At 44.1% G+C, this 19,583-nt stretch overlaps 1 long non-coding RNA gene across 1 annotated transcript; it reads left to right on the forward strand.

The window, feature by feature from the left end:
- The first annotated feature begins 570 nt into the window (after positions 1-570).
- LOC308195548 lies at positions 571-19,445 on the forward strand. Its single transcript, XR_013951609.1, has 4 exons — positions 571-1,034; positions 1,145-1,260; positions 2,884-2,964; positions 4,987-19,445. It is a non-coding gene; the product is annotated as an uncharacterized lncRNA (long non-coding RNA).
- Positions 19,446-19,583: the final 138 nt, after the last annotated feature.

Below are 19,583 nucleotides of genomic sequence, written 5' to 3' on the forward strand. Positions count from 1 at the left end.
TGCTTTAACATCTTTATTCCTTTGCACCAGAGCAATCCAGAAAGCAGAGGGTCTTGCCGGCAAATTTAGCCCAAGCTTGGCATAGAAAACACAGCGACTTTAATTCTGTAGGATTTTTTTTTTTCAAATGATGTCATGGACTTCACATAGCTTTACAGGACATGTATCCTAACATCTGTAGTTACTTCTGTTGCACCCCCCATTTGCAGTCCTTCAGAAAATCTCCATCTGCAGGGCACAGGAATTCTTCAGACCCTCCTCTATGAGTGACAAAACTTCAGCGTAGGCATGAGACAGGGGTGAGGGTGCATGCGGGGAAGAAGAGAGCTATTTCAGATGGTCTTACACCCTCCCCTGCCAACCTGCATATTGGTATATACCTTGCAGGTGTTTAACTGCTCTTCTAGTTCCTCCAAGCTCTGTGTTGCTCAGGTCTGTACTTCTTAGCCTGCCCTCATTGCCTGCGCCCTGTGTTTGCCTCCAAGGTTTCTCCTTTCTCATGGCAAATCCATCACTCAGAAAGCCTGGGGACATCTGCAAAACAAGGACTTGAAACCAGACTCAGTTCCATTTCACCAAAGTATTTCAAGTGCTTGTGTTGAAGTGGGATTTAAATCACAGTACAGCAAGCAGCTTCTGGACTAATCCTCGTCCATGGTTATGCTGTGCCATGCCCTTTTAATATGAACACTGATATCTATGCGGGTTTTGGCTGTTTCTACGGTACTTAAAACTTTAAAGATTAAAAATTAAAATAAATAAATAAATAAAAGAGAGGCGAGGAACCTGAACAAGCAATCATGTTTAAGCCTAAACAATTGAAAAAAATCCAAGTCTCTATTTTGTTGCTCTCTTAATAACCTAATTGTGGCCAGATGTATGTTGCCTATTTCTTCAAAGTAAACTGTGTTTTAGAGAAAAAAAAAAAAAGAAAAAAAAAACCCTCATTTCGCAATTTGCTGATGCAGGACATCAAGCTCATGCCAGGGAACAGTTGGCTGACATGCAGACTTTCCAGTTCACGCATCTTATTGGTAAATTTTCTCTTATTTATACTTCTCTGCTTCAGCACAAGAAACTTTTCTACTGTGTCACTGAAAAACTTTATACTGAAACGTGGTTTTCTGGTTTTCTGCTTGCACAGGGCATAGCACCATGGCAGCCACCCTTGTGCCTGGATGCAGCTCAGTACAAGCGCAGCAGGGCTGTGTCCCACCCAGGCCCTCCCCCTGGGACCTTCCGCGGCCCCAGCAGCAGCAGGTAATTAGGAGGAACCTGGCTCGGGAGGGGAGAGCGAACCACAGGAGTGGTAAAGGCATTTCCCAACGTGACATGGCTGCCAAATCGTGCACCTGAGCAGAGCAAACCGGCAGAGGACGGAAGCGGGGCTGGTCCCAAGCCGCAGCGGAGCTCAAATCCCAGCTGCACCCGTGGCAGGTGACAACTGCGGCGGGAGCCCAGGGTACTTTGTGTGCCTGTCACTCATGTGCCATCGCCACCAGAGCAGATGGGGCAGGCACGGCACGCAGGGACCTGCCTGTGCGGCGAGTAAATACACAGAGCTCATTCATGACGCTTCCCCTGAATGCGCTCGCCGTTTCACCCTCAGCCCGGTCCCGAGCGTGGACAGTCGGCACAGTTGGCCTCAGGCCCAGCCTTGAGGCTGCTCTTAAAATTCAGCGTGGATGCAGCGACGGCGGCGGCTCCAGCACGGCGTCTCACAGAAACCGGCGGCCCCGCACGTGCACCGGGCAGGACTGGGGCTGGGCACCCGGGGGGTTTCACTCCTGAAGCAGCAGGCCTCTCCCCGGTGTGTTTACACTACAGGAACAGGCCGCACATCTCGGCACACGGACACGGCCATATGCACCCACGGCTACACACACGCCTCCTCCCGTGTGCGTGTGTGCAGGCATCGCTCTGCCAGCACCAGATTTCTGGCAGGCGGCTCCGGCTGCCCTTGCCCCGCAAGCAGCAGGCAGCAGCTCTCCCATCTGCAGGCTTCACCCTTTCCCTCGCCTTGCTTTCTTGCCTGCCAGCAAGCAGCCACTCTCTACCTAGCCAGCCCTGCAGCCTCCCAGCCAGCTCCTAAACTGGTGCTTTTTAATCACATAAATGCTCTGCTGGAAGTGACCAGCCAGCTCGAGGTGCTGTGCTCACAGCTGAGGCCTGTTCACGTCCCACGGGTGACAGACATCCCAGTGGCACAGCCGGGCACCCCTGGGACCGCAGGCCCCAGGCCCACGCACCGAGCGCTCGCCTCTGCCTCGGCTTAGGGTGGGCTGCCTTACATACCGACGTGTGCACAGCAGCGCTGTCAGATACGCTGATGTCTGTTTTTCTTTTGTTTGCTGAATTTGCCTTCTTATAGGTTATTGTAATTCCCCGTAGCACGGCGATGCTTTGGCGCCGTGCCAAAGGCTGTAGTATTTCGGGGCGGCTGACCGCAAGGTTAAAAATTGGGTTAATAGATTTTTAAAAACAGCTTTGATATTAGGTGGTCATCTGCTTTCCCTGCCAGATCAGTCTTTTCAACCTTTAGTTTCTATGCTGTTCGTGCAATTTCACTGTTACTTGCAGATCTTTTTACCCAGCACCTCTACCCTATATGTTTCAATAGCATCCAACCTAGCTTATCCACTGCAAAGATTAAATCTTCAGAGAACTGAATCGGTCTGCTTTAAGTATAAATTAAATTACACTTTCTTTTTCTGACTGCCCACATAAGTTTTTAAAACCACACAAGTGTTAAATTCAGTCTGGGGTGGAGATGGATGGGGTGTGGGGAAAGAACTGTTTGTTCTGAAAGATGGCTCACTTTTTACCACTTTCAAAAGAGAATGACAAAATTGAGTCTAAATCCTGTAACATTTGTTTTGATAGCATGGCTGGATTCAGAAAGCTTGAAAGACCATGCTGGATGGCTGTCCCAACCACCTTCGTGTATCAGGAATAATGTTTCAGGTATGATTACTGTACCTCCTCCTAGCACCTCCTCCCTAAGAAAAACAATCAAACAAAAATGAAAGGAAGAGGAGAAGAAAAGTAAAACAGAGCATAGCTGAAGGGAACTGCAATTTTGGCTAAAAGCACTCCTACAAGAAAATCAGTCCCCAAACCAGCATGTCTCTCCCACATACTTTATCACCCCAAATCCTTTCTAGGTTGTGTGGTTTTAAAAACCTGCAAGCTGGGACATCAAAGAGAGGCCAGGCATAAGAGGCAAGTACAGAGGCACTGTAAAGAATTAATGCAAAAAGACCTGTGGGATTAGGGGCTGCAGATTTAGGTCTGCACACAGTCACAGAAGAGACTGAGCAGAGATGACATGCAGAAATATTTGCCTGAATATCAGAGTTCCCTGGTCAAGGGTTTTGTCAGCTCTGCCCTACAACACTGGAAGGCAAAGGCAGAACAAGCAGATCTATACCAAAAAAACGCCTGCATTACTGTCCCAACACCAGACACCTTCCTCCCAGTCATGGCTGTCACAAAGGCTGGTTGGGTTTTGTCGGGGCGATGTGTTTTGTTTTTGGAAGGATACACTTTGTCCTTGAGGGTGTTTTGTGGACAACCCACGTTTGGGGCGATGCCATAGATTCCATCAATGCAGGAGCCTGCTGCGCCTTTTCTTTCTCGATCGAGCCCCCAGCCTGTGTGACCAGCATGGTGTCTCTTGATCCTTCCAAATGAAATTAGGAAAATGGGCCGGCTGACTTGCATCTGCCCTACACTGCACGAAACGGCATCGTGGAGAGGGCGCATTTGCTAGGAAAAGTAATAAATGTAATTTCCTCCACAAATTAGCTGTGCCACACTGGCTCCAAAAGGGGTCGGAGGGAGAACAAGAAAAGAGCCACTGTCTGTAAAAAATGCCAGCTTTTGAGTTATCAAAGGAAGCGGGATAGCAGGTCACACTTCAAAACCTAATGACAGCGGTTCAGGGGATTTGCTCAGCTGCATATCCTTTGCTCAATTTTTACAGGGCACCAGGCACCTTGCAGCGAGCAAGGAGCCCTCTGCCCCTCCTAGGGGGAAAGGGCTGGAGAGGAGGGCAAAGCAGGGCTCCGGGTGGCAGCCCCAGCCCTGCCAGCGCCTGAAGTGACCTTGTGTGGCTGCAGAAAGAATTTCAGGTCGGCAGAATGTAATTACTCCGGTTGGAAAGTCGCCAAGATTCTGGTATTAACAGCCCCGCCGCCTACTAAAATGCCACAGGGCCAGAACTATAGATTTCTCCATCATTGGAAAAAAACAGTGCTGGAGAGGTAGAGGGGCTTATAAGCTCTGTGAGCAGTTTGAATTGTTATAGTGGAGGTTGCAAAAGCAGTTAAAATTTCCAAATCTCTCTTTTAATTTAAAAAACATGGCTAAATTAAAGGGAAACAGTCAATATTCCCCCACCCCCCTGCACTCTTTTAGAAAAGGAGAGAATAAATACCCAAAGATCTGTGGCAATGCATCCTGGCCCAATAGCACACATTATTTATGCTCGCACCAGGATGTTCTTTGTCCTCTCTTTCCCCCACCCTCACTGCTTTTTGCAAATCGATCTCCTTCAGGGCAAAGTCTACAGCAGGCAGAACAGCACTCAGCTCTAGCACTGCCCCAGCTGAAGCTAAATGCCCCTGTAGCACAAGGGGCAATAAGGCTCTTGCACAGAGATCCACTGCAAGCAGAAATGTTTTGTATGATCAGGTGTAGAGATTTCCTCTATGGGTCTTCAAAACACACAGGAGCCCAGCCAGGGGCCAGACCTAGTGCTAGAGGAGAGGAATGGGCATGCTAGCACAGCAGCTGTATTGGATTATATTTATAATTCTCAGAAATGCACAGAAACGCTTTCCAGCATGTGATCACTTGTGTTTCAGGATTAGTCTTGAGAAGGCAGAAGTTAATTCTTCCCTTTCCTGGCACTCTCCCCTTGACCCACAGGGGATCAGTCAGATTGTAACCTGCAGAGGAAAATTTGCACGCTGTTTTTTTCAGATACTGTGTTTGGCAAGAACACACCAGGAAAACAAAAAATAAACAGCACTGCTCTAGTCCAGGAATGGCATCAGCTTTTCTTCTTGCGGAAGGCAAGGGACAGCAGTTACAAAGAAATGGGCATGAGTTTGAGGACAGCAGACCTCAAGGGAAGCCTAAGGGACTTTTATAGAGGCCCCTGCCATCACGGTATGTTCCCTGTGCTGTCACGCCCTATGGCAGCACCATGGCTGTGCAGCAGCCTCCACGTTCGGATTATTGCCGTGTCTCCTCACAGGATAGCTGTACAGAAGAGCCTGACAAAGCAAGATGGAGAGGTTGTTGCTACCATCGCTCACAGCTTTCTTGCCGCCTTTGGTTTTGTTTTTTTTTTTTTATAGCCCAGACACTGAAAACAGATGATCACAAAACACTGGTCTGTCACTTTCAAAATTAGCTTCTGTCCTTCTCTGCTGTGAAAGAAAATATAACAAATGCTGGAGGCCCAAAACATAACTAAGAGCTCTGCATTTTTTCAGTGTCAAGATTTCTTTGTCTCTTGGTATTAGACGCCTGCTCTCTGAATGGCAAGATTGCTTTTTAAGCCCGCTTCCTCAGGAGCTTGCATTTCACACCTGAGCTGCACCACCTCGACACGCATGCAGGTCTTCTTTACACCACCTTCTTTAAAGTAGGCCTCAGCCCCTGGAAATGAAGACATGGAGCAGGAGCAGCAAGAAATCACTGAGGCCTTACCATTTACTCACAGCAAGGTGGAAGGACTGAAATATGGTAGTCTCAGTGAAACATCAGGAAAGAGTATTTTCTTTTCTAGAATGAGAGCAGTTTAATTTTCTGGCCTCCTCACTGATGATTGGGGGTCTCAGATAGCTGGATGATCTGGATTAGCATAACTTTAATCTGCTGGAGGGCTCGTTCCATCACAAGCCCTGGCAGCAATCCAGGCAGAGGACAGAAAACCTCCAACACTGTCTCAGAGCCTTCATCTTCCCTTTCCCATCATATGCACAGCAATGGAGCTTTTCTGAATCAGAAATAAGCAAGTCTTACATTCCCATTTCCTCTGAGAGCCTGAAATAGCCACACAGCCATCTGCCACAGGTTTCATTCTTCCCATTTTGTCATGGCGTTATGTGACTCACAGGTCACAGAATAGGCAAGTGTCAGAACCAGGAAGACATACTACATTTTCTACAACTTCAAAGAATAAAACATTAAGCAAATAACTTAGGAGCTATTTTATTTGGTTTTCGTCAGTTTTGATAAAAAGGCGTTGACTGCATGCAGAGGCCTTCATTCTGTATAACGCTAAGAAAAGATGGGGAGGGACAAAAAAACTCAATTCTCAGTTAAGAATAGACTCCCAGCCTTTCCTTTGGACAGCCCAGCAACCTTCAGAGCCTCGCTGAAAAAAAAAAAAAATTGCAGCATTTCTCCTGCACAGTGGCAGATTAAACTGTGATAGCTACAAAGCAATCCCCCTCCCCTTGCTGTCCCATCCCTCCTGTACTCCTCAAGTGGGGAGCAGCATACCCACTGCAGGATCAGCTGGTCGAGGCACAGTAGCTCCTCTACCACCCTCGCATAATCAAAGTTAACTTCACTGCATGTTTTTGGGTATCTCCCGTAAACTACAAAGAGGTAAGGTGCTCCTCACCACCAGATCCTCCTTCCTACTGAGCAGTTGTTGAAGCAGACTCAAGAGATTAAAAATTGCCCTCTAGAAGTCCAAGCACTGATTTTCTCCTCTCCTCAGATCCTCCCAGCTAACACCCCTGCAGGGCAACAACTTTGGGACAGAACAGCTGGGGGATAGTAATTGGTTCAGCCATCTCAGCTTAATCAGCCGCCTACACACAAGCATCGTCCCTATTCTGCAGCTCATTGCACTTATCTAGAGCTTCTGAGCACTGGGAGGCTTGAGATGGGTCCTGCTTCACCACTGCCTATACACGGCTCAGGATACAGAGTAGAACACCTTGCAGGGGACCCAAAAACCGGTGGCTGTTACTAAAGAGCAAGATTAGCCTCTACAAATATCCATCCCTCTCTCAGAATTACCCACCACATCATGCAGAAAACACACTCTGATTCACTCTAGAGCTGGAGTCCCTATGAAAGGGTCTCTTTAAAAACAAATTAAAAGCGTGCCATCTGTAAATAAAGCAACCTGCCCTGCGAAGCCAGGCATCTACTCTAGGAAGAAAGAGCCTCAAGTAGAAGGCCATAAAATATCTCAGTAGGACTGTTGGGGTTTAAATTCCCCCTTTGAAGTACCACACAGGGCTGTTATGTGTGCTAATGAAAGGCTCAGCATTCTCAGCCGAGTTAAGCGCTACGAGGAATTAGAGATGCCGTGTGCCAGCCGCTATTTTCTGTGCAGTTGCTGGTGATGCTTTCGCTGCAGTTTGACTCTCTGAGGCCTTAAAAGTGGCGTTGCTGAGATATTCCACAGAAGGAGGGAAGGAATAAAAGAGAAGCAGGTGTATTGTACAAAAACAAACAAAAGGGGCTTATTTCTGAGGAGTGCCGAGCACCAATACCTTGCCACAGTGTCAGCAGGAAGCACAAGTGTTCAGCAGCACTCCAGATAAGCATGTGCAAATAAGGGTCAGAGACACAAACGTGTGGAAATAAAAGTCACCTACTCTCTAATTCCTCATACTCCTTTTGGTTATTTTCATTTGCAATAGACGAAGGCCAGATAAAGCATTTACTGTGTACTGTAACCAACAATGAAACCAACTGCTTTTGAACAAATATCCCCATCTCTCTCTGCTGTCTAAAAAAGCCTGCTCAGGACATCTCTCACAGTGCATGTACAGCATTACCAGGTGGACCAAAGCCAGGATAACAGCAGAGAGAAAATGACTGTGATAAGCTATTAACAGCAGCTCAGTGGCTTCTAAGCTTAGCCTCCCTTTTCCCAGCAGGCAAGGTTCTGGATGCTGCTCCATTGAACACACTGCCTTAAGCAACGTGGCCTCATTCATTTGAGCATCTGTTTCACCTGCTAAAGAGCAGCATATTTGGTCTTGCACGGGCTTGAAGTGACGTTAAACTGCACAGCAGCCTTGAGAACACTTCCAGGGAAATTTATGGTGAAGGGAGAACAGATGCTTTAAAAAAAATAAAATAAGTAAAGCCTCTCTGCTTTTGTTTGAGCTGTAGAAGTAATTCTATTTGTCCCTTAAACAAACCCCGACTTTCTATTCCTTGAGCTGAAGTGTTGGTGCAGAGGCTCCAGGACATCTTGTGAAGCATCCTAACAAGCGTGGCAGCCTCAGTCAACACATGGTCCCTTGGACATCAGTGGTGGAAGCATCCTGCTCAGCTTCTCGCTGAGGGAAGCAAACTCAGCAGCAGATTCAGAGAAGCAGTCCTGCCCCAGTGCTCCTCCATTCCCCATTGCAGAGGATCATTAACCCTGCAGTAATATTGCACCATGAAGTCTCATTTTTACCCTGGAATCACTTAACACTAGGCAGGTCTCGGTAACAGCAGAGAAAGAATATTAACAGACAGCACTCTTTGGAAAAATAAATAAATAATCTCCATGCACTTGTTTCTGCTTACACTTTGATCAGTTCCAGGAAGTCTGTTCTTCACCCAGCATGCTGCTGTCAGGATACACACAGTCTCACAGCTGACTCCTGTTTGCCATGGTTATTTTTTCCACCAAAAGAGCTCCTGCCTCAGGAATACACGTTATCTTTACATATCCAAACTGTCAGCAGCCTGAGATACAGTGAAGTAAACAGCTCACCATCACCCAAAGATGAAATTTGTTCCCCCTTTTCCCACTTTGTCTCTCCCTACACTTTCCTCATTATCTCTGTTGCCCAGCAGTACTGTCCATAAGCCAGAAGAAATGAAATCCAGCTCAGAATCCAGAGATTTCTGCCTCAGGCTTCCCCCAACCCCCTCCCAACAAGGCTTCTGGGCAAGACCCAACATAATCAGGGGTCACCTGTTGAACAGAATGGCTAAACGCTCCCATCTCTTTTTAGAAAACATCCAATTTCTCTAGATATAGGAAATGGCTGAGCCATTCTCTTCCTAGAAAATAAACTCATCATAAGTATCTTAGCACCTAAAAGGTTAGCCTATAACGCTGTAGTGGTATTACACTAGGAGAACAGTCCTAGACCTTCTCTGAAAAATATGAGGAACAGGTTTTTTTGTTTGTTTTTCCAGAATAGCTACTGTGACTAGTTTTCACAAACAGTTTCAGAAGTTACAAAAGATGGTTGTTATATGAACTAGCATTTGGACTGCAATGTGTATAACAAGCCCCAGCAGCAGATGAAGCTTTTCCTTTGGCCACAGCCTCCATAGTTTTCCTCTCATATGGATTCCCTAATACCTGAAACTTTGAGCACATGGCATGGGTGTTACCTATGGAGCCACAAATAAGATCCGTTACTCACCAACTACTTTCAGGGAACTTACAAGAACTGAGCACCTTTACAACAATGTCTGTGTCAAATAAAATTACACTTGGTAAATAGATTTGGAAATTTCAGAGAGAAAACACAGACAGTAAAAATAAAAAAGAAAAGATACAACAAATGTGCATGAGCTCAAATGCCCAGACCTTGTTTCCTTAGAAACCAGGCTAAGGACAAGAAAATCTGCAGTGTCTGTAGCAGAGCATCAAGACTGAATTGTAAAGCCTTGTGCATATTTCTCAGTGGATAAACTCAAACATAGAAATACTCCCTTTTCCCCCACATTATACAGCTGCAACACACAGGAGTAGATAGTAATTGCCTTGTGAGGCTCACACACTAGAATAAATAGCCACAAGTACATTGCAGCACACAGTACAGATGAGACTGTGATAAACATCATTGTTCCAGAGAATTTGCTGATGTACTATCAGTGCCCAGGGTAGAAAGAAAGGATGCCTGGGGAGATTATATATTATTATGATTCAGTGGAATCAAGTCCAAATTTCAAATAACTCCATCGAGATCTTGAACCATGAAAGGGATTTCATAAATTAAAAGGGTTGGATAAAAAATTGTCCTCTGTAGGATTTGAGTTAAAGAACTTGGAAAGTAGATGCTAATGCTGTGCCATTCTCCATTTATTCCCCAGCAGGAATAAATGGAGAATGGCACAGCATTAGCATCTACTTTCCAAGTTCTTTAACTCAAATCCTACACCAAAATTCACAGTGAACAGCATAAAGATTAGATGATTTTGGGGAGTGAGTGTACATGGCTTGTTTCATATACAGAGGATTACTAATGGAAGCAGTCCAAATGCATGTAATTTTCAGACAAACAGCAGAAATTCATAGTTCAGATTTTGTGTGGCATAGGAAACTAGTGAGTTACAAGACAGATGACTCCAATAATATTGCTCCAGAGTACATCAGAGGAGACTTCTTCCTACAAGAACTCCAGAATAGTTTAGATGTAGACCTGTAAGTGGCAATGATGTGGCTGTATCAATGTGCAAAGCTGTACAGTTGTGTTGAAGAACCTCAAAACATACAGAAGCAGAAAGCAATTTTTTTGACTGGGCACTGGACAGAGCAAACATGAAGTTGGTCTGGATCAGAGATCTTCCCTAGCTTGTGGGGAAATCTATCAAAAAAAAAAACAGAATGAAAAGTATTTCTGACTACGTCAGTTGATAAGAGGTCTTGATCACAGGAGGACAGACTGTCCATTTCTAGCACTCTGTGTACAATCTCAGTCTCTTTGGGTAAAACCTCGATCTGTCTGTTGTGGAGAGCACGCATATATATCTTTAGAAATATTTGATGTAGTTGGGCAGAAACAAGTTCTTCCATTACTATTTCTTTAACTGAAGAGAAGGTGCTTGGTTGTCCGGCACTGCGATCTTTGAGCCAGTGGAAACAGGAAAAAAAAACATGAAACCTGTTCACAAGCTGATTATTATGCAGATCAGCAATCGTTATCCTTTCTCTCATTACCTCAAATGCTTTCTGCCATCTGTTGGTAACAAACCTGCATCTGGCAGATTACCAGAGGCGCCCTAATCAATGGGTAATTGGGGTAGAGGATTGTGGGGACAATCCTGGCAATGAAAGCACAGAAAAACTTAGAGCACAAGAAGAAAGTTTGCCTGTCACGAGCATGAGGTCTCCCACCCAGCATTTCTCTACCATTCAGACAGAATTCCTTCTTCCTGGAAGAACATGGGGGGATAGACACAGATTTGTCACAGGCAATGGAACAAATTATATCAGCCTCTGTAATGATACCTTAAGCAAAAGGTTAATTTCCAACAAATTATGTCAGTGAGCACTGCCAGGAGAGGCACGGAGCAGAGCAAGCACAAACACGCATGAGTTTGCATTGCCACGCTTACACCTTGGAACCATCTGTTAATGAGAAGTGGAGGATGCTGTGGGCTTCTAAGTAATGCCTCCTAGCCTAGTATCTTAGTGCTTTCTGATAAGAATTGCCCAAAATATGGCCCCTGCAGGTTTTCCTCCCCCAGCTGTGCATTCAGGGTCCTTCCCAGTCTTGATCACAGCAGCTCAGATATAATATTCTTATTATCCCCCAAGAAAGCAAGCTTTTTTAAAATCATACTTACTGGTACTGAGCTCCCAATAGAGACATGTTGACAGATTTAATCTGAATTTCAGAATAAGACAGTCTCAAAGTTACCGGACTCCTGCAAGTTTTGAGGGAAAGAAGAGCTAAGTGGAGCAGAGCAGCCCAGCCAGCACCTCCACCAAGGGAAAGCCCAGGGGAACTTGCTGCTTGCCTTCCCTTCATCAGCTGGCTGGTCAGTCAGCAAAATGCTTTGGGCTAGTCTGTACACATGGAGCTGTCAAGTAACTGACACAGCTGCTGTCCCTCCTCCACCTTAAGCACCTAGAGAGTAAGAGATGAAAGCTTAAGAAGTAAGTGTAAAGGCCTGTGGACGAATCAGACCATCAGTTCATATTTCAACAGTAAAATTAACAGTAAACAGTGCTGTACTGTTTGAAAGACCCAATCCATGCTATCTGCCCTTCCACCACTGTGTATAGATACAGAGAACAATTTCAACTGGAAAAACGTTTGGAGTGTTTGGCTATCTCTCATCACATTATAACAGTGCTCAAGATTTTAAGATATCCAGCAGTAATAAACCAGAAAGCCTATGTAATCTGCCAAACTAGATGGAAAGAGGCAGAAGAAGCAGCAATTCCTTTTTTACTGTGCTTTGCACGCCACTGCTGTGATACCCCCTGCTTGCAGTGCCCCCAGCACCTGGGAGGGCACACACATAACCTCTATTGCCCAGACACCACCCGGGGAGTGCCACATTCATTGCAGCGTGGAAGGAACAACAAATTCTTGTAGTAAGAAAGCAGCCCAAAGAAAAGGAGGAAGTAGAAATCCCTATAAATATCCAAATGCTGCCAGTGCCCACGCACACTGGGCTGGGATCCAAAGTAACTGTTTTGGGGTGATAAGAGTGCTTATTAAGCACCTGAGCATGGGAGAGGAGCACCAACACCCAAGCTATGATGTTAATGAGACTAAAAGAAACAACATCCTCCAGTGACCTAATACCCAGGCTGCTGTGACTAAAAAGTAAGAACATGAATCTTTACTATTCAAAGAGACCAAAATAAGAGAGGTTGCAACTGAAAGTTCATTTTAGAAGCATATTCCCAAGAGATACAGATCTTATCTCCTTCATGCTATTAAAAGGGGTGCCTTTGATATATATATATTGGATTTCACATTACGGTAGAACAACATCCCCACTTGCTCAAATCCAATTTTATTTAAATTCAGCATTCCAAGGAAGTTGGTGCAAACTCCGTCTAACGGCTAGAGCCTGCAACACATCGGTTCAGTTGCATTTACACCCCCACAGAGAGTGGGGATTCAGACACGGTAACTTCTTCTAGGCTACCAACTTGAACTGCTACCAAAAAACAAGGGTTCTGTATAGATCACAACCTGACTTCTAGGACTTTTAGGAAGATTTCTGAGAGGTAACAGAAAAAGGGCTGCAAAAGAGAGAGACTTGGCATGCTGCTTTTTGTTTGTTTGTTTGTATCTGTTTGAAGTAGGGATATTGTGTAGTCCAATCTTCAAATGTGGAAGGAGAACTCAGTCCCCCCCGTGCAAGATCAAATAACTGTTTGTCAACGGAAGGATTACTTTCTCCTACCATCCTGAGCCTCCCATATTCATTAAATGGTATTAATCAGAAAGAAGGGGTAACAGTGAAAAGCCAAATCCTCTTCGGATGTCATTTGTGGCACTGGAAAAATCAGTGAGGAAATACAAAAATCCAAACTCAGCTTCTCAACATAACCATGCTACTGTGGGCAATCTCTTTAGATTTTCATCTCAAACTTTAAGATGACTATTGCTTCACTGCTTAGCTCTGAAAAGCCATGATGGGCAACAGAGAAGTGCCACTAATTCAAAGACACGATGCTTAATTGTCCTGATGACTCCTTAGTAGTTAGGTAGTAACTAGTGCTCTGTCACAGTTTTGGTCTGTCTTGTATTTCATCCTTGTGAAACCTGGAAGCCAGCAGTCCTCTTGTTACCCTCTCATTTCAACTCCCTTCCTTTATTTGTCAAGATGTGTGCCAGGCTGCTGAGCTGCTGTCTGTCCCAGTGACAGAAGAATGAATAGAAAAGGCACAACATAGCAGACACCATGAAGAAAAGGCTCCATCATCACTGCTCATTCAAGGCCTTGTAAGAAGGCAGTCAGCTCCAAAAGCATTCTGACTTGCGAAGAATAGGATAAGAAGAGAGTGCTTTGAACTTCTGCTCCTACCTACAGATTTTGTTTGCCTTATGGAGAGCATCCAGCAAGCTTGCTCCAGCTTAGCATTATGCAGATGTGCTGAAGAAAGATTGACAATAATACCTATGTTGTGTGAAGAATTTTTTCCTCGTTTCACCCTAAGTTCAGCCTGAACTTCCCAAGTGGTTGATTTTCTTCAGAGCATAACCCAGGGCGGGACAAGATGCCTGGCGGGCAAATAACCCACACCTTTACTTTTGGCTCAGGCGCCACAGTGTCAGGTGAGCTGCTCCCTGTTAAGTCAAAGCTGCTGAAATGCAATACTGAATTCACTCAATCCATGAAGTTACCACCTTGCAGGTACCTCCTCCCTAAGAATACCCAGAATCCGTAAGAATACTCAAGATTCTTCTGAAAACTCCCCACTGCTTCTGAAGCACTTTTTAACTGTGCTGCAAAGATGACCAATTTTCAGGCAGCAGACTCTGACTTTAAACTAGCAAACTATTGCCAGAGTCCACCCTTGCCAACTGCTTACTACTGCTAATACACTGGCTTGCTTCACTAAGACTTGCTGTGTATAGAAATTAGGTAGCCCAAGGATCACATGACATTTCCAATCAACAGCCAACAAAATTAAAATAGATGCTACTTGTAAACAGCAAGCTGACATTAACCAATTTGCACCCACTTAAGCTCACAGAAGACATTTCTGTCTGTTCTCAGAGAAGGCTGAGCTGAAAAATAAAGTTACTTTGCAGTTTATTCTTACTTTCTTGCTAAGAATTTTCAACACAATGAACCTTTGGCTTATTATGGAATGGGTTTCTGTATTTTCCACTTTCATTAGACATTTCCTGTGCATTTTTTTTTCCTCTCTTTGGAAACTCTGCCACTGCAAGAGTTTGAAGCACATTCACATGATTATCATATGCAACCTTTCAGAGGACCATAGCAGAAGGATGACACGGTCCTAGTTATTCCAGACTCACTAACTGGGCAAGCAGGCAAGCACTGGAAACAGAACGTAGAACATAAGGAAGTGCTTTTCTCCCCAGAAAAAGGCTGCTCAGCAGAACATATCACTGCTGCACAAATGTAGATGTCACTCAGACGGTCATGCTGTGTAACAGAGGCAAGTATTCGACAAAGAATTGGGACATCAAGGAGAGTAAGCCTTGACCCTCAGTTTCCTCTTCACCCAGTGACATTCTGTTCAGTCCTCCTAAACAGCACAAGCTGCTCACAGTTAATGGCCCTGTTACCAGGGATGGCAACGTACTGTTCAGCTATACATGGAGGATCATTTTATTTTACCAACAGATCAGCTGTACATACTGAAGTTGTCTTGATGGCCACTACAAGAGAAATTGGACAAGTATTGCTAGACTCGTGTTAGTTAGCCAAAGACCAAAAAATACTGACTACCCATACCTTCACAGGCCTTCACTGGCTCTTACCAGAACATGTTCGCATGAAAAACAGCAACCATCAAGAACAGACAGAGCAGCTGCTAATAGTTGTCACAACCCTGTCTGCATGCAGAGAGAAGTCCTAAAAAAAAAAAAACACTAATACAGCAGCCTTCATATTCTTCTTCATCTGTAACAGTCCTAATTCATCCAAAAGCACTGGCCCAATATCCACACATTTCCGTGTGAACAGAAGGAATGGAGCTGAAACACTAGAGAACAAAAAACACTAGATCTGCTCTCAAAGAAAACCACATTGTGCACCTTGTCTTTCATAAAAGAAAAAAAACCTAGAGATACGAAAAACTTTCTTATGAGCCCAGCTCCATAGCAAGCATTTATTTATTAGAAAATCTACTCGATATGTACATGCAAAGAGATGAAAAAAGACAGTTGAACAGCTAACTGCAAAACACAGATGTCTGCTTAAGTAGAGTCCAACAGCCTTCAGGTTCCGGCTGTGATCCACAGAACTTGTCCCATGTCAAGTGACCAGCGCTTGGATTTCAATTGCACAAAGTGGAGGATACCTGCTTTTGGATACCAAACCAGTTATTTAATCCTTGTTGTATGAGCTGCCACCTACAGAGAGAACAATTCAATATGAAACATGAAACGAGAAGGCGGTGGATCATTTTCTCCCAAACATAACTAAGAGAATTGCAGCCTTCAGGTACAATGCTCCGTGCTACAGCAACCCTTGAAGTTGATCCTGAGTTTAGAACAGGGTCTGGATGATGCAGAGCCTGAGGCTGTATCATAAACAATTAAGGAACTTAGAGGAACCACAAGCAGTGTTCATCCTGCACATTACAGGAACTATTCTCTTTTGTTTCCCCTCTCACCCCGCACTGGGGAAAGGAGGGTAGGATACAACGGACAGGTTGCAGAAAGTCAGTAAGTGTATACAGCCACATCACTAAATATTCAAATCTGAAAGTATTGATGCTTCTTTGGTTTGCATTTACACTCCAATACCTGATAACATGAGGACCTGGCCCAGAACAAGAATTCCAAGATGCTATCTGAACACAAATAACCTGCAAAAAGACTGGGATAAAAATTGTACACGCATTTGTCGTTCTCAATACAGCACTTTACATATGTAATGAAGTTAGGTGCACTTGTAACCTTAGAGTGCTCCTGTACCTCCCTTGCTCCTAGGTAACCAGTCTTCTTCAAACAAGCTGCCTCCAACACTTCTAGCCATTACAGGGAAGAAACACTCAGAGCCCCCTTTTCTCTCCATCCCAACCACTTTCAACAGGTAGATCAAAGATTTGTTTAATCTTTTTGCCCTTCCTCCACCTGAAAGCAGTTGCATGGCAGGTTGCTTTCAAGCTCATACCCCACGGAAGCAGCCTGATGCCTTTGCATGAGATCTTGGGATGAGAAGAACCATACACTGAGTTGAGGGGGAAGCATCCAGAGTCTCCAAAATCACAGTAAGGGCATGAAGCTCAACTCCTAGAGAGCTCATGTGGTGTAAAGTCTGCACTGGGTATGATCAGAGACCTGAATCCAAACAAAACCCACTGCAAATTTAAGGTATTCCTGTAATGTTTCAACTAAATGTGCAAAGTAAATGTCCCAAGCTCTTCAATTTTACCAAAATGTTGATGCTCCTATTTCAAAGGAAATGAGCTTTTTCTTCAGCACCTCAGTATGAAAAGTACAGATCCATCAATACCACAGTTCCAATGGTAACGTTCCTGTGAAGTCAGACAGATATATGAAGTTATTTTAGAGAAAAGACCATTCCCTCTCCTTACCAGGGCACCCCTTCCTGCCTTGTGTACAAGAGGCAGAACAGGAGATGCTGGCCAGCATCTCTGTGCTTTGAGGATGCCCTAAGATTCTCTCACGAACACTGGACATACCGCAGTGAATTGCATGGTACACCATCTATTCTGAATAAAAAGATTTAGTCCATCTGAATAAAAATAAATAAATAAAATCCCCAAACACACAAACTCTGGATATTTCAAACCTCAAATTTCAGCTCACCACCCTTGTTGGAAGGAAGAAGCCTATTTCCAGTCTATCTTTCCACAGAGCAGTACAGGATTGTTGGATTACGTGATACAAGGACCTAATGGAAATACTTCCCATTAACTCCCACTAGAATCTAAGCGTTTGCACTTGTAAACAGAGTCTATACGCTGACAGTGTGCTTAACAGGAACTAGCCTTTTCAGGAACTAAGTGCTAATGTTTGACTAAAGTCTGAGTCAAACGACATCATCTAATTTTAATGGAGTACTGGATGTTCCTACTACTGCCTGCCCCACTGTTGGGATTATGACCCCGCAACTCAGAAGCAAAGACAAATGCACCAGCTTCTCTGGTCATGCAGGTCAGTGTCCAATATTATTATACACACCTGGCTTTAATGACACTTTTAACAAATATGCCAGATGTAAAATCTGGCAACGAATGAGCTGGCTCACATTCACTCCACCGTCTCTGCTACTGGGACAGGGTGAAAAGGAAGCAACAAAAATGGCCAGATCCAAGGCCACCAGGTGTTGTCACTTGGAGCCCAGAGATGGTCTCTCCACAGCTTACTGAATTTGTTAGGTCTGTAGAAGCTTACATTGGAATTCAGTTAAACAAGAGAGGACTTGTTTTTGTTGTTTTTAAAACAGTAAATCCAACTTTCAATACTCAAACCTGAAAAAACAGTGATTTGTGAAATAAAGTTTCCCTTTATTTAGAGACAATTCTCTTTAGCATCTCTACATCCAAAAAACTACCTTACAGGTCTGTCTCCACATCCTCACCACAAGAGGCTAGGAACCTGCTTCAGTTTTTTTTTGTAGTTTTTTCTGCTACAGAGCAGTTTCAGCTTCTCCACCGGAAACCTCGGTATTTAAATGGACAGCAATGACACCTAGTGGCTTGTTAAGAATTTGCCTTACTAAATTTCCAGCTCAGTCATTTATTTTTAGTAATGAGACAAAGTGCTCAGCTCCCAGCGTTTCAGTTACATGTTTCCAACTAAATAGGCCAACAGCAAGAGCATCTGAAATCCTCTAGGAACACTTCCATAGTGCACACTCACTGTTGTCTTCCCCAACGTGCAGCACTTCTCCAGTCGCTTGCTTTAAGCGGAGGTGAGGTAGCAGGTACAAGTTTACTTTAGGTCTTGCCCACACAACTAAATTTCTTCAGCATAAATCTAGTTATAGCTATTTATCCTGGTTAAATAGGGCTTGGGCTTCCACCCACCTTTTTGGTTTTGTTCTCTACCTGCACTAAACCAAATGGTAGAGGTTATTTCCACAGAGAAGTCCCAAGGCCACATCATTTCTAACAACTGGTACATAGCTCATTCACAACTTAAAATAAATACCAAGGACTTGAAAAAACAAAACATAACTCCACTGAAATTAAAGAGAAAAGAAAAATGCTGTTCTGAAAGTACAGAGGAAGAGATCTTGCAGACCGGGCTTATGGGAGAACATTAAACACTTCACTCCTGTTCACTGGCCCAGAACCTACCCACTCTTACCTTTTTCAGTGAGTGATACTGCAAAATTGTCAAGAAGCACAGGTGATTAGTTATCGAAACTTTTGAAACACAGGACAATGTAAGGTGAGCTCAGAAGACATCTTCTTGTACCTTCCTGCGCTACCAACACCAGTCATTTAATCACTGCTGGAGTCTTTGCAGGTGGTAACATTCTCCACGGCCTCAGCAGCAAATAACCTAAAGATTTTCTGTCAACAATGGTGAGGAACCATGATATTTGTGGTATATGTACCTATTATACAAGCCCAGAGCCCTCTGATCATTAAAAATAAAATAAAAAAAACTAGTTTCAGTTTTGTTAACTGAGACATATTAATACCCAAGACTGAAATCAGTGGATTTTTGAGGTACTTTCCCCTATCAAAGTATCTCACGCAAAGACTTATGTGTTTGAATTTACTTGCTATGCCCCAGTTTCCAGACACACACTTCTTCCAATATTGCAGACCAGCAAATCTCTCTGGAATGTTCTGTAAGCAAATATTTCTCCTTGTCAGAGCAAAACAGAAACGTTTATCTAATATTGTGACATTCTGTTGCACTAATAGGAAAATAATGGAGAACTACTAATTCTAACATACCAGGAAAGCATGCTATAAACACTAAAAAGTAAAGAGATGGAACAAGCATTAAGAATGCCCCAAGGAAAATAAACAACTTTACGTTACTCACTGCATCAGGATGAGCTGCTACTCATGTTTCTGTTAAAAGGCAGAATGACAGCCACTTGCTTGCTTTTTACCAGGAAAAGGTTTGGGCACAGGGCTGCTGCTTCTTTATAATGGTATATCAACATTAAATATCACACTGCTTACATGAAAAGACGATGATTCAGGA

This window comes from Anser brachyrhynchus, assembly GCF_964034855.1.
Source record: "Anser brachyrhynchus genome assembly, chromosome: 5".
Lineage (NCBI taxonomy): Eukaryota > Metazoa > Chordata > Aves > Anseriformes > Anatidae > Anser > Anser brachyrhynchus.